The following is a 13,858-nucleotide window of genomic DNA, read 5'->3' as shown; positions in this document are numbered from 1 at the left end:
GACTATCTGCTTTAAATTGCTTTGGAAATTCATAGCAAGACCATTTATGACTGCAGTTGCTGGGAAAGGAAGGCTTCCTGGAGGAGGTAGAATTTGGAGTTGGATAAAGCTTGGATTGATAAGGGTGGTTTAAGGGGAACTTCATTTTAGTTTATCTGTCTGTGTTCAAAGCATTGTAAATGATCTGTTTGTCCACATGGCGTCGAATGAAGTGAATGCACAAATGTGGGCACCCATCCCTTCTCCATCTCACAGCTGCTATTTTTGGGGAAGAATCTCTCCTTTCTTAAGTGCCCTTTCCCCTCACTTTTCAGAGCCAGGCCCACTGTAATAACTGTAGGTTTTTCCCTGCTGGAACTCTCCATTTTGCCTAAATGCTTACCATTGTCAGGTATGCAGTTAGCTTTGCCACTTCTCTTGGAGCTGCCAGCTCATTATTTGTTTGTCTCTGGATGCCCTGTGGCCTCTGCTGCTCTGTCTCACTGGCCTTGGATCAGGCTCCTATGCATGACCTGGCAGCGTGCCACCTGCTTCCTGAGGCTCCTGGAGACCTCTTCCTGGCCCTCTGTCTCTCTAAGTGAGGGATGCTTTCCTCTTGGACTGGGAGGCTGCTTTCTTAAGCACTTTCTGCTGTCTCATTGTGTGTGCATGTGGGTGTTTGCACTTATGGAAGTGTGTGTGTGTCTGCCAGAGGAGGATGTGCTCATGAAATAATAGCCTGACCATGCAGCTTAAATCGACAGCATGTGCTTGGTGGTACAAATGAAGACCCATCCGGAATCTCCATCCCAGCCTACTACTTCTCACAGGGTCAGTCTGTCCTGTGAGTTCCTATATGTTTATCAGGTTCACATAGAATCTGAGCTGTGATTTGCAGGGACCCAGGAGGATCTTCTCTACTCCAAAACTCCTCCTCCACTGGGGCCTGAAGTTTTGTCATTTGGCATTTCTTAATTTGGGTTGAGCATTGCCTTCTAGAGACTCCGTTTTAAAAGTGCAAATACTTCTGGAAGGAGGCACCCAGAGCCAGAAAGATGGGATATTATATGATTAATTTCCTTCACATTTTTACAGACAAGGAAGGAAAGCAGTGTGCCGGTGATGTTTCTGAGGTCACTTGGCAAGTACATGGCAGAGCCCTAGTTGATTAGTCATCGCCTTCCTGAATCACAGGACACCACCTTCACAATGTGCCATAAAGGCATTCACCACAGGCTTCTTTACCTAATGCGGCCATTATTGGGAACATGATGGGCAAGACCAATTGGAACAAAAGGTGCTGATAATGTTGATAAATTTGGACTTTTCCATAACTTAGGGAACTGGTTTTCTGTCTAGACCAGTGCCATTCAATGGAAATATAATGTGAGCCACAAACATGAACCATGTATGCAATAAAAAACTGTCTAGTAGCCACATTAAACAAATAATAGGGAAAAAGGGCAAAAACAAAGCGGGTAAAATTAATGTTAATAATTTATTAAACTTAACCCAATAGTATAAAAATATTATTTTCACATGCACTCTAAAAATGCACTTTTTAAAAAATTAATGAGATATTTTGCTGTTCTTTTTAACAAGGTCTTTGAAATGCAGGTGTATTTTACACTTAAAGCTCATCTCAATTTGCACTAGCCACATCCAGAGCTCAATAATAGTACATGTGACTAGTGACATCTCTACTGAATGGCAGCTCTAAGCCATCCCTTTTGGAGGATTTTGTACCTATCCCTCTGACCAAGGCATTGTCTGCACATGCCTTTCTGCTCCAGACCTGATGTTCACAGGCCTGCAGGTACCATAGGAACCATCCAGTCCAAGGACTTCACCTTCTATTCCATAGAATCCTCAGAGATGCAGACAGGGGTGGAGAGTTGGGGAGAGGAAGGGTGCCTGTGGCTTTGCTTCCAGTCGTGTGCATTGCTGTTATATGGGTGTCCTGATGAAGATCTGCAGATTACCTTACCAAATGTCACCTAAACTAACCCCCACAAAAGAACAAACTGCTTAAACATATCCCTACAACAAAACCACAAGTTGAACACAGTATCTGTAAGGCAAGCCCAAGTGGATGGTGAGAAATAGCTAAACTGGCATTTTCTTACTCCCATGACAAACTCTTGGTCAGCCATGTGATGAGACTACAACAGCAGTGGTAGGGCCAGCTTCTGCATTTCAAAACTATCAGTAAAGCTATATGAAATGTGAATGTATATCCACCGTCATTAACAAAGAACTTCACCCTAAGAATGTCTTATGGCTTGGTATATTAGTGTGTGATATGTCTAATTTGTTACATATGTTTTATCATGTAGGCAATATATTTGTTTCATAGATGGACACAATTTAGACATACATACAGACTTTGAAAACATTAGTTGAATCAGGTCACTCCTTTGCTCAAAAGCCTGCAAAGGCTCCCCACTCCACTCAGGGGAAACCTCAAGGCCTATGATGGCCAGTGGGCCCTAACCCCGTTGTGCCTGCCTCACCATGTTTCTGATACCATATCCTCCCGCTCTTACTGCCTTTCTCTCTGCTTCAGCCACACTGGCCTTTTTGCTGTTTACCATTTTTATTAAACCCATAACAACAAAATCCATTCAGTTTTGCACATTTTTGAAATTTTTAGAAGTGCAGTCATACTGTACAAATTCTGCCATCTTAATCAATTTCCCTATTCTTAAGATTTATCCATGGTATTTTATGTAGCTATAATTCATCCATTTTTACTACTGTATAGTATTCCAGAATGTAATCGTTCCTCATTTAAAAAGACATCCTCCCACTGTAGCTTCTAGTTGCTTTTTTTCTGTTCAAACTGGCTGGGCCACTATGAACATTTTGTCTTTGGATATGTGTCCTAGGGCTCATGTGCCCACACGCACTTAAGTCATAGGTGTACACATTATCTACATGCCTTTTGTCAGTACCTTTTTATATGCTTGTCACTAAGTTTGGAATCTCTTCCTCCTCTGCCAAACTCCTGCTGGTATTTTAAGACCAACTCACATGTCACCTTCTTTGAGAAAGCTTCCTCTCTATGTCTTGAAACTTATTATTTGTCAAAAGATACAATTTCAACAAATTGAGTTTAAAGGTGTAATTGGCTTTTATTAGCAATTCATGAATCAGGCAGCATCCCTTCTGGAAAATAGATATCAGCTCTGATGACCTGAGTAGAGGCAGTTGGCTTTACAGGCAGAAAATGCTGAAGAAACCAAAACCAAGGAACAAAAAGCAGACTGGTCATTTCAAAGTTACAGAGTTCACAGAGAGGACTTCCTTATCATGCCTGCTCAAGTAGACTACCTGGTGCTGTAAATCTCCTTCCTTTCCTTTCTTTTCTTCTCTTTTCTCTTCTCTTCTCTTCTCTCTCCTCTTCTCTCTCCTCTTCTCTCTCCTCTTCTCTCTCCTCTCCTCTCTCCTCTTCTCTCTCCTCTCCCCTCTCCTTTCCCTTCCCCTCCCCTCCCCTCCTCCCTTCCCTTCCCTTCCCTTCCTTTCCCCTCCCCTCCCCTCCCCTCCCCTTCCCTTCCCTTCCCTCTCTTTTTTCTTCCTATCAGCTCACTTTAAATGTATGTTTGATTTTGCGGTACCTAGCATGAGTGGCTCCATTGTGATTTGGTCTGGTCTCTTGAGGCTTACTGCAGGAGCTCAGTCCAAAACAGTGGCCATCCATACATTTTAGCACTTGTATGTGATGCATCCTAGTATACCTCTCTCTCACTCTGTACATTAAGTGTAGTGGCATTTCTCTTAAGTAACCTCTGCTGCTATTATTCCATTTAGGCTGCTGTAACAAAATACCATAGATTGGGTGGCTTACAAGCAACAGAGATTTATTTCTCACAATCTGGAGGCTGGGAAGTCCAAGATCAAGGTGGCAGCAGATTCAGTGTCTGGTGAGGACCTACTTTCTGGATCATAGATGGTGCCTTCCTGCTGTATTCTCACAGAGGGAAGGGGTGAGGGGGTTTCTCTTGAGCCTCTCTTATAAGATCATGAATCCCATTCATGAGGGCTCTGGCCCCATAACCTAATCACTTCCAAAAGCCCCACATCCTAGTACCATCACTTAAAGGGGTTAGGATTTCAACATATGAATCTGGGGGGACAAACACATATACCATAGCATCTACTTAAAGCCCAAACTTCTGGCATAAGGCAAGATCTCTGCTCACCCTGTGATGCATGCTAATCAGTGTCTGAGGCCCAGTGAACCCTTACGGTCGACCGGCTTCTAGCTATCACTTCTGCTCTCACCTATTGAGTTAGACACAAACCATGAGCTCCCAAACCTGCCTAGCCTAATTCTACCTGTTATAGTAGTTGCATGATCTAACTGAGTGTGGCACGGACCAATGAAGTACAGGGGAAAAAGAGTGAGAGTTGTTTTTATACAACCTAGGAAAAGCTGATGCATGAAGGAGTTTGAGCAAGCTCATTTTCATGAGATGCTATTGTGTGGTCACATGTGTGTATCTCCTCAAGACTGAACTCAAAGACAGAGACCATGGTGGCCCCATCTTTGTGCCTCATGTTCCAACCAACAGCCTGAGACAAGTAGGAGTTGATGAATGGATGTTGATTAAGAAATGAATGAATAAGTCAATGTTGAGATTTTAAAAGGGAAAAAAGGCTCCCTAAATGTGAGTCATGAAATCAAACTGCTGGAAAATTAGGTGTGGGTGAAACAACTGTAAAATATTAGAAAACAACCTGTAAAAATCTCAAGGTATTCTGCACTTGAATTGCATTAGCAAGTGTCCTTAAATTCTCACTCCAATTTAAATAAAAAGAAATAGGCAACTCATAGTCTACACATCATGGATGTTTTTTATGAATGAAAGAGGACATGGAAATTCAACTAGCAGACCCACAACCAAAGAAAAGATCTTGGCCTTTTAAGGAACAGGTGAATTAGTACGTGTGTGTGTGTGTTTGTGTATATATATTTTTTAAGTTGAAAAATGTTTAAGGGGTATATGTTAGTAGAATCACAGCAGGGAAAAAATTACATGCTCAAATTAGATACTTTGAAGAGGGTTTAATAAAATAAAAGGATTGTTTATAAAACTGTAGGTAGAAATTAGGAAAACCACAGGATAGGACCTCAAGTTGGGGGAATGCAGAAGGGCTCCTGACAGCAGCTGAGCTTTGGGATGAGGGAGGCAGCCAGTGTGCCAAGGTGCTGCAGGGGGGAAACAGGGAATTAAATGCCCTGGCCTCTCCCTTCTTTCTTCCTGCAAGCTTCTACCAGTGTCTCCTATTGGACAAACCCATCAAGAAGGAAGAAGGAACAGGAGTCCGTTGATACAGTCCACAGAGTTGAAACCCCCAGTGTAGAGAGCAGACAGAGGGCGGAGGAGAGTGGATCGGGGGCAAGTGGAAGTTGTCCAGTATGGTAGGAATTTTTATGATTCTCCACTTTGATATTTTCAATTTTCTGGCAAACTTTGAGTTCTAAGTTCTGCCAGATTCAAGGGCTTCTACTTTGTTATTTTTTGTTTTTTGACACAGAGTCTTGTTCTGTCACCCAGGCTGGAGTGCAGTGGTGTGAATATGGTTTACTGAGGCCTCAATCTCCTGGGTTCAAGTGATCTTCATATCTCAGCCTTCTGAGTAGCTGGGGCTACAGGTATGTGCCACCACACCTGGCTAATTTATTTTATTTTATTTTATTGTAAAGGCAAGGTCTTGCTATGTTTCCCAGGCTGGTCTCAAACTCGTGGGCTCAAGTGATCCTCCTGCCTTGGCATCCCAAAGTGCTGCGATTACAGGTGTGAGCCACTGCACCTGGCCTCTACTTTATTTGTTTTCATATTTATCTGTTCCACTAGACTGTGACTATCTAGAGGCAGGACTCTATCTTGAGCATCTTTGGATCTCCAAGCCTGGCTCAGGGCTTGGCATGAGGAAGAAACTCAATAATTAGTTGAATAAATACTGAATACATTGTAAGAAAAATTATTTGTCAAAAAAAATCAGTAACCTCCTACTTACTTATTCATTTAGGAAATACTTGTTGAGCCCCTACAAGATGCTGGATGCTGTTCTAAACAGAGGATACAGTGGTAACCACAAGGCTACAGTCTATTGGGGAAGGCAGCCAACAAATGCTTTCACTCATTCGACATTTATTGAACAACAACAATGTGCCAGACACTGTCCTAGATTCTGGGGGTATAATAATGAACAAGATAAAGCCACTGCCCTCACTGAACTTACGTTTGAGTGAGCATGTTTTGCCCTTAAGTAGCCATCTTTAAAGCTGAAGGTAAGCACAGGGGCACCAGTTTTTTTAGAAAGCAAAGCAGGTCTGTGGCTCCTGATAGATGAGAGGCAAGCAGGATGCCACTTTAGGTCATGGAAAGACAATCCCCTGAGCTGGATGGAAGCCAGAGCTTGGAGTGAATGTTCTTATGGGTCAAGGGTATCTTTGCTAACCACATCTGAAGCGCTTGGCGTCGGGGGATTGGGATGGGTCCCAAGTAAGAAAATCTGATCTTTTCACACTTCTCCAATGACAAGGCCTTACACACAGTAGGTCACTTAATTTCTGTGGGATTAAGTGACTCTTACCAGTCATTTGTCAAGATGTGGGCTCCTAGAAATGGAGCTTGAGAGATGAAGGGCTAGATGGAGCCCAGTGGAGCTCTGGCAGAGGAAGGGGGATAACATTGCCTTGTTTAGATGCTCTGGATTTTTTTAGAGCATGTGTCATTGGCTCTGCATGCTGGAACCAGCCTTTTCTGGGAAGCTAAAGGGTAGACTGAACCCAGCATTTTATCATATTAATATTCCCCATTCTCCTAAGCTTTGGGAGTCTGTATTCCTCTTATGTGTAAGTACCAAATTGCAGGGGAAATGGTATTTCTCTGCATAGAAGGAAGTACCTTCCATGGGATTTTCCAGGGATGGAAGGCTGGATTCCAGTTCTGCATTTCTCCCACGTTGGTGTGAGGCCTTCAGGACTCAAATGAATGAAGTAATCTCTTAGTGTCCCTTTCAACCTCGCCATTCTCTCTTTTGAGACATTTCTCTCATTCCCAGGACTTTGGCCATTGCAGTTGGGCTGCTCCTTCTCTCTCGTGCATCTTTGGCCACCAAAGAAGCTGCTGTGAATCAGTAGGATTGGTTTTAAGCATTGGCGTTTGGAGACAGCTGCTTACTCAGTGTGATTTTGCAGGCTCAGGGAAGGGACTTTCCTCCCTACGCAAGTCCCAAAATACCTCCTTTATCAGTCTTTTGGTGTTTGGGACTGCTTTACTGTGGACAAAGCCTTTCATTCCACAATGAAGGATCAAAAATAGAAATGAATGCACATGTGTTTGGCATTGCCCATAACAAGCTGTTCTTGGCCTTCATGCTGTTGCTCGTGCTGTGCCCTCTGCCAGGAATATCCTCCCCATGCCCTCATTTCTCTTATACTGATCCTTTAAGAGTCAGTTTAAGCATTTCTTACCCTAGAGGATGCCGTAATTGGTTTCTCTTGATTGCAAGAAACAGAGTTACTCAGAGTAGATCAAATAAAGGCTGGTTGAGTGGGGCCGTGACACTCGGAACATGAACCCCAGGATGAAGATGAGGAGGGGACCTAACTATCTGCTTCTACAGTCTGTCTCCCCTAAATAGACTTTCAGATCTTGAAAGTAGGGGCTATGTCTTACTCGTTTTTGAAAGCTCAGACCTAGCACAAAGCCCACCTCTTAATAGATGTTTGTTGAATAAATGAATGAATGAATGAATGAATAATTGAATCCTAAGTATGGATAGAAGATGTGGGTTCTGTCTTTTAGAAATTTATAGTCTAGTTGGGAACTAGAAAATAGGTAAAAACCTAAGTAAACAATGGTTAAAAACTGGTACAAAGCTTGCAAGACAAACACATTAAAGGCATCTTGGGGGCATGAGATTTAGTTAGCAGATAGCCCTGAGAAAGACTTCAGTTCATACACACATGCAATTGACTAAGATGTTTCTGAGTGCAGAACACAGACTTTTAGTTGAGAAATTGAAGTGAACATTGAACTAATGTATAATTTTGTAAAGGGTCCCACAAAGGATGACTAGGGACGGTAAAAGGGAGCCAGGGAAGCCTCAGAGTAGGACTCAGAGGTCCTTATTACTTGCCCAATGGTTGGCCTGCCCCATCAGGTGCCTTAGAGCCCACGCCAATGCCCCTGGACTCATAAGTGACCCCCGTGGCCTTATCTGAGTGGCTGATCTGACAGTTAGAGCAAGGTGTGTACTTTGCACCTGCTGAGTTACTGCCAGCTGCCTGTGGTGGATAAACAGGCAGGCCTCTGGGCGGCCCTCAGGACTCTGTAGTGAACAAAGAAAGTCATTCAGATGTTTCCAGATTGTATTGAGTTAAATCAAAGGCCAAGAGAGCAGAGGTCTTTGCAGTTCTTTGTTGTAGAGGCTGGCCCCTGGGCGAGTCCCTTATCATACTCTCTTCTATTTAGATGTGTTTCTTTGAACCTTCCCGCAGAAAGTGATGCCCTTTGACAGGCTCCCTCAGCTTTCCAAGGATAAGCAGTGTGCAGTTGTGAGGGATTCCCAGGGTCTCTTCTCCCATAACATTTATTGTCAGTCCTGCATACCTGAAACTTCATCTTTTCTTGTACTCAAAATAGAGAAAGTGGGTGCCTAAGTGAACCCACTGAGCCCAGCCCCCTCAATGAGGAAACTGAGGCTCAAGAAAATGAATCTTTCTCCATATTCATGTAGTGCTTTGAGTTTATCCTGTTTTGCCACATATGCTCACATGGTTTTCCATTTCCTTCATTAAACAGCTCTTTATGAAGGGCCTACTATGTGCCAGGCACCGTTTAGGCATTGGATGGGTGTATGGGTTTGGCTGCAAGTAACAATACTCAGCCAGTAGTGGCCTAAATTCTTACCAGAAAGGGGTCCCAATCCAGACCCCCAAGAGAGGGTTCTTGGATCTCGTGCAAGAAAGAATTCGAGGCAAATCCACAGAGTAAAGTGAAAGCAAATTTAATAAGAAAGTAAAGGAATAAAGAATGGCTACTCCATAGGCAGAACAGCCCTGAGGACTGTTGGTTGCCCATTTTTATGGTTATTTCTTGATTATCTGCTACCAAGGGGTGGATTATTGATGCGTCCCCTTTTTACACCATATAGGGTAACTTCCTGATGTTGCCTTGGCATTTGTAAACTGTCATGGCACTGGTAGGAGTATAGCATTGAGGATGACCAGAGGTCACTCTCATCGCCATCTTGGTTTTGGTGGGTTTTAGCCAGCTTCTTTACTGCAGCCTGTTTTATCAGCAAGGTCTTTATTACCTGTATTTGTGCTGACCTCCTATCTCATCCTGTGACTTAGAGTGCCTAACTGTCTGGGAATGCCGCCCAGTAGGCCTCAGCCTTATTTTACCCAGCCTCTACTCAAGATGGAGTTGCTCCAGTTTAAACACCTCTGACAAAACAATGCAGACATTCATTATCTCATGTAAAATAAGAAAGAAGTCCAGGGCTGTGGTCCTTAGAGGCTGTAGGCTCCACAGCTCAGCAGTGCCATCAAGAACCATTCTTGGTGGGTCAGTGATATCTCCCCTCAGATGGCAAGATGGCCATCATAGCCCCCAACAACATCCTAATGCTCAAAGACAGAAGCAAGACAGAACAGGGACCTTCACTTTGCTCTTTTTTTTTTTTTCCGTAGGGGAAGAACACCTTTCCTAGAAGTGCCCAGGTGCCTTCTTATTATAACCCAGTGACCATATCTGGATCACATGCCTGTTTCTAGACCAGTCACAGGCAAACCAGAATGGGATGCCATAAATGGCTGCCTTGGGCCACTTGTGATGTGCTGTGCATGGGAAAAGCAGTGAGTCTATCATGTCCACTAAGAGCACAGGCTCTGGAGCCCGATGGCCACAGTTCAAATCATGGCTCCATCACTTCTGATTTATATAACCCTGGGCAAGGAGCTTAACCTTTTGTTCCTCAGTTTTCCCATCTGTAAAATGGTGATAATGGTACTTCACAGGTTGATGTAAGGATTAAATGTTTAATGTACATAAGGTGCTTAGCACAGTACTTGGCTCACAGTAAAGGTTAACTACTAATTATCTATTGTATATTTCAAAGGAGCTAGAAGACAGCAATTCAAATGTTTCTAGCATGAAGAAAAGACAAATATTTAAGGCAATATATATCCTGAGTATGATGATTTGATCTTTACAAGTTATTCAAATGTGTTAAATGATCACATGTATCCCCAATGTATGTACAACTATTATGTATCAATAAAAAATAAAATTTCAAAAAGTTAAAAAAAATAACCATTATCCTCAAGACTGAGCAATTTCTTGCCTGAATAAAATCAGGAAAAGGTCCTAGGTGTTGGATGGACAACTCCAGTGCCTGCCATGTGCAGTTGCCCTCCGGTTCACAGACAAGTAAACAAGCAATGTTGAAATCTTGTGCCATGGTACTAGATACTGTGCACCGCCCCCCTCAACAGGAGGGGTGCCTGGTCCAGACTTGGGGGATGTCAGAGAAGCCTTCTCAGAGGAGGTGGCACTGATGTAGGTTTTCAAAATATATAGCAGTGGCTCGGCAAAGGCAGAGTGTGGGTGGGTGGGAAAGGAAGGTTCTCCAGGCAGAGGCATCAGTGGGCCTAGAGACACTGGAGCGTGGTGCTCTGTGGTCTATGTAGGACAAGTACACACAATTGATTGTGCCCAGAGAGTGAAGTGAGAACCTGGGGTGGCTCTAGACGTATGTGCTGCCAGGCTGGGGCGGGCTTGGATATCGAGCTAAGGGGTTTGTGTCTTTTCCCACAGGCTATGAATTTTAAGCTGAAGGTAGCCCTAGATTTTTATTTTTGGTCAGTGACTCAGGCTGCAATGAGAAGGGTGGATGGGGGGCGGTGGGACCGATGTAGGAGGCTACAGCAATATTCAAGGGGACTAGGGCAACAGCCTGAACTAGGGCAGGTACTGGAGGGCTGGATAGAGAGAGAGAGACCAAGCAAGAAAGTAAGAAAGTGGGATGGGAAAGGGGGGAAATAAATACAGGCAGGAGGATGGAGAGAAATGGAGGATGGTGCATTCAAATTTGGCCAAGTTGGATCTAGGGGCAGCTGGAGATGTCAGCAGGCCCTCACATGCACAGAGTCTGAAGCCAGGAGAGAGACCTGGGCTGAAGACAGCAGGTGCAGAGGTTATCATCATGGAGGAAGTAGATAATAGATAAATACTTGCGATAGATGAAATTGTCCTGGGAAAATAGAAATAAGAGCAACAACCCTGCAGCTCTGAGCATGGTTTGGATTTTGCCAAAATGTTCTGTTTTGTTTGGACGCTTTATCAGGCTGGGTATTGTTCAAGGCCTGTAGCCAGGCAAAGGTTTTGTTTGGTTGCTGTACAAGCAGCTATTGTTTAATGCTCAGCCTGCTGGGTGAATTTCTGCACACTGCCTGTGGTTATTCAAATCTCTAAGCCCTGATGTGGGGGGAGAAGAGAGGTAGGTTGAAGGTGGATCCCTATAGAACACCAGCATTAACAGGGCAGCTTGAGGAGGAGATCAAAGGGAACATTAGGGAGGTGGGAAGGAACACACGAGAATGTCCCAGGACCCAAGGGAGGTCATGGAGTGCACTTCATGTGTTAGTCTCTTCAAATGGACTGAGGATCCTAGCAGACGTATTACATATTTCTCTTCTTCCCAGCAGAGTCCCACTGTCAGCTATTTGGTATATTAAATTATATTGAGAATCTATATTAACTTATAGTAAGAATCAAGATCCACAGTAGAGAGGATGGGGAAGCAGGTTATCTTCCTGACCATCCCCTGTGGGTGGGGTTAATGCCACAGGTTCTGGGCCACACAGAGCTGAGATTGAGAACTGGCTGTCTGTGTGATGTTGGGCAGCTTACTCAGTGACTCTGGGCCTCAGCTACCCAATCCATCAAACAGAGATACTAACACCTACCCTAAGGATGTTCAGACAATTAAATGAGATACTGCATGCGAACATTCAGCATATATGAATCCTGTCCAGTAGCAAGTGCTTGCTAACTGGTAATCACTATCGTCCTGAGGTCCTTTTCTAGCACCCAGCTCAAGATTGGAGCTCTAGCATCATGTTTTGAAGGAAGAAGGGAAAATAATTTTGCTAGTGAAAAAAAACCTGGAGGAGCATGGGCTTGCCAAGAGTTAAGGGAGCAAGCATAGACCAGGATGGGAAAGATAAGCAGAGAGCTATCTTGGGAAGAGCTCCGTAACGACTCTCAACAAAGGCAACATCACAAAAACAAAAGCAAAAGGATTCTCAATGAAGAACAGACTGGCCACAGGAAGCTGGTTATAGAGAGATCCAAAATGGAGGCGGAAACTGGTATGAAGAACTCCAAGTCTGGGTCCTACAACTATTCTGTATCTTTGCTGTTTCTTAGCAATTCAAATGTTTCTAGCATGAAGAAATGACAAATATTTTGTCATTTTGTCTTTGTGGAGTCTGCTCTGCCTCCTTGACCATTCTGTCATGTTTATGTAATTAGCATGGTAGAAAGAACATGCATATTGGAGTCAGAGAACTCTGGGTTTGAGTCCCTGCTTTATCACTTACCCACCTGTGTGATCCTGTCAAAGTTATTTAACTCCCCGTGCCTCAGTTTCCTCATCTGTAAAATGGGCTAACTCACTTCAGCCAGTTACTATGTGGTGTAAATGAGATTAGTGTGAATAAACTGGCTGGCACAATGCTGACGCATAGTAGGCACTCAGTAATTATTTTTGCCTCGTTTTTCCTTGTGCCGTAAGTCAGAAAGTTTCTATTGCCCTTGAGAAGAAGGTCTTAAAAGCATATTTTGTCCTGTCTGGAAAACCCGTTCTGAGGATGGAAAATTTTGCTGACGAGTGAACTTGGAAGGATCATGTTTCCACGGTCAGGGCAGAAAGGAAGAGGCCCAAGCCCTGGGGAAGGAATGGCATCAGGACACAGCTTTGTGGTGGTGACCCACAACCGCGGGCCCAGCAGGCCCTGTGGAACTCCCACATTGACTTCCCTATCTATGAAACAGTGCCAGTAACTCAGTCTCAATGCTTCCTTCCCCTTCCCTGTCCCCTGAGGATCCCAGGACTGGGAACTCCAGTTGTGGCGGCTCCATAGCACCTCCTCTGCTGCCTCCCAGAGGTCACTTCCAGGATGGTCGTCCCAGAGGAGCCCTCCTTCCAAGATACAAATGGCCTTGGCCCCTCTTCACCTGACCCAGAGGCCGATTAAGAGGTCTGTGGGGGTCCGGAGGGATATCTCTCAAAGGGCCCCTCCCACCACCCAATATATCGTAACTCACAATTGTACAGCACTTGGAAGCTGTCAAAAACGCTTTTGCATTCCCCATAATGTAGGCAGGGAAGCTATTTTACAGAAAAGGGAAATGGAGCCTCAGAGAAGAGACCTGCTTCCGACAGCATGGCTAATAAATGTTGGAACCAGGACTTGAACCCAGGAACTCCCAGCCCAGGGACATTCTGTTTTATAAATACGGAGGGCGCAACGTTCCATCCCTTTGACTTGTAATTAGTGGGTGTTGTATGTATGGTTATGAGCTTTACCCATATTTTTTGGTGCTAGGAGGGAATCTGTCTTCCTTCCCCACTACTCTTCCTCTCCCACACCACTGTTTCCTTGAGTCTCTAAAAGGTGTCCTGAAGTACAGAACTCCACCCCCCATCTCCTGGAGGGCCTCACTGACCCACCTGTGGTTGCCTCTAACACCCAGGCTTGAGGAGTGAAGCCATTTCCCAACCTGCTAATGGCACTGCTGGGAGCTCAAGAAAGCTATGCTTTCAGGTGATGCATTGTCATGCCGGTCTACAC

At 44.3% G+C, this 13,858-nt stretch overlaps 1 long non-coding RNA gene across 2 annotated transcripts in view; it reads left to right on the top strand.

The window, feature by feature from the left end:
• LOC134730592 (uncharacterized) overlaps positions 1-13,858 on the top strand; it is a 144,641-nt gene that overhangs the window by 123,627 nt on the left and 7,156 nt on the right. The window contains exon 2 of one of the 2 annotated variants that reach the window (XR_010112429.1): positions 5,541-5,638. This is a non-coding gene — a long non-coding RNA (uncharacterized LOC134730592). Of the gene's footprint in view, positions 1-5,250; positions 5,639-13,858 lie in introns of both variants that reach the window. The other variant, XR_010112428.1, reaches the window with a different exon arrangement.

The sequence above is a fragment of the Pan paniscus genome, chromosome 5, assembly GCF_029289425.2.
Source record: "Pan paniscus chromosome 5, NHGRI_mPanPan1-v2.0_pri, whole genome shotgun sequence".
NCBI lineage: Eukaryota > Metazoa > Chordata > Mammalia > Primates > Hominidae > Pan > Pan paniscus.
This window is presented reverse-complemented; position numbering and strand designations above follow the sequence as displayed.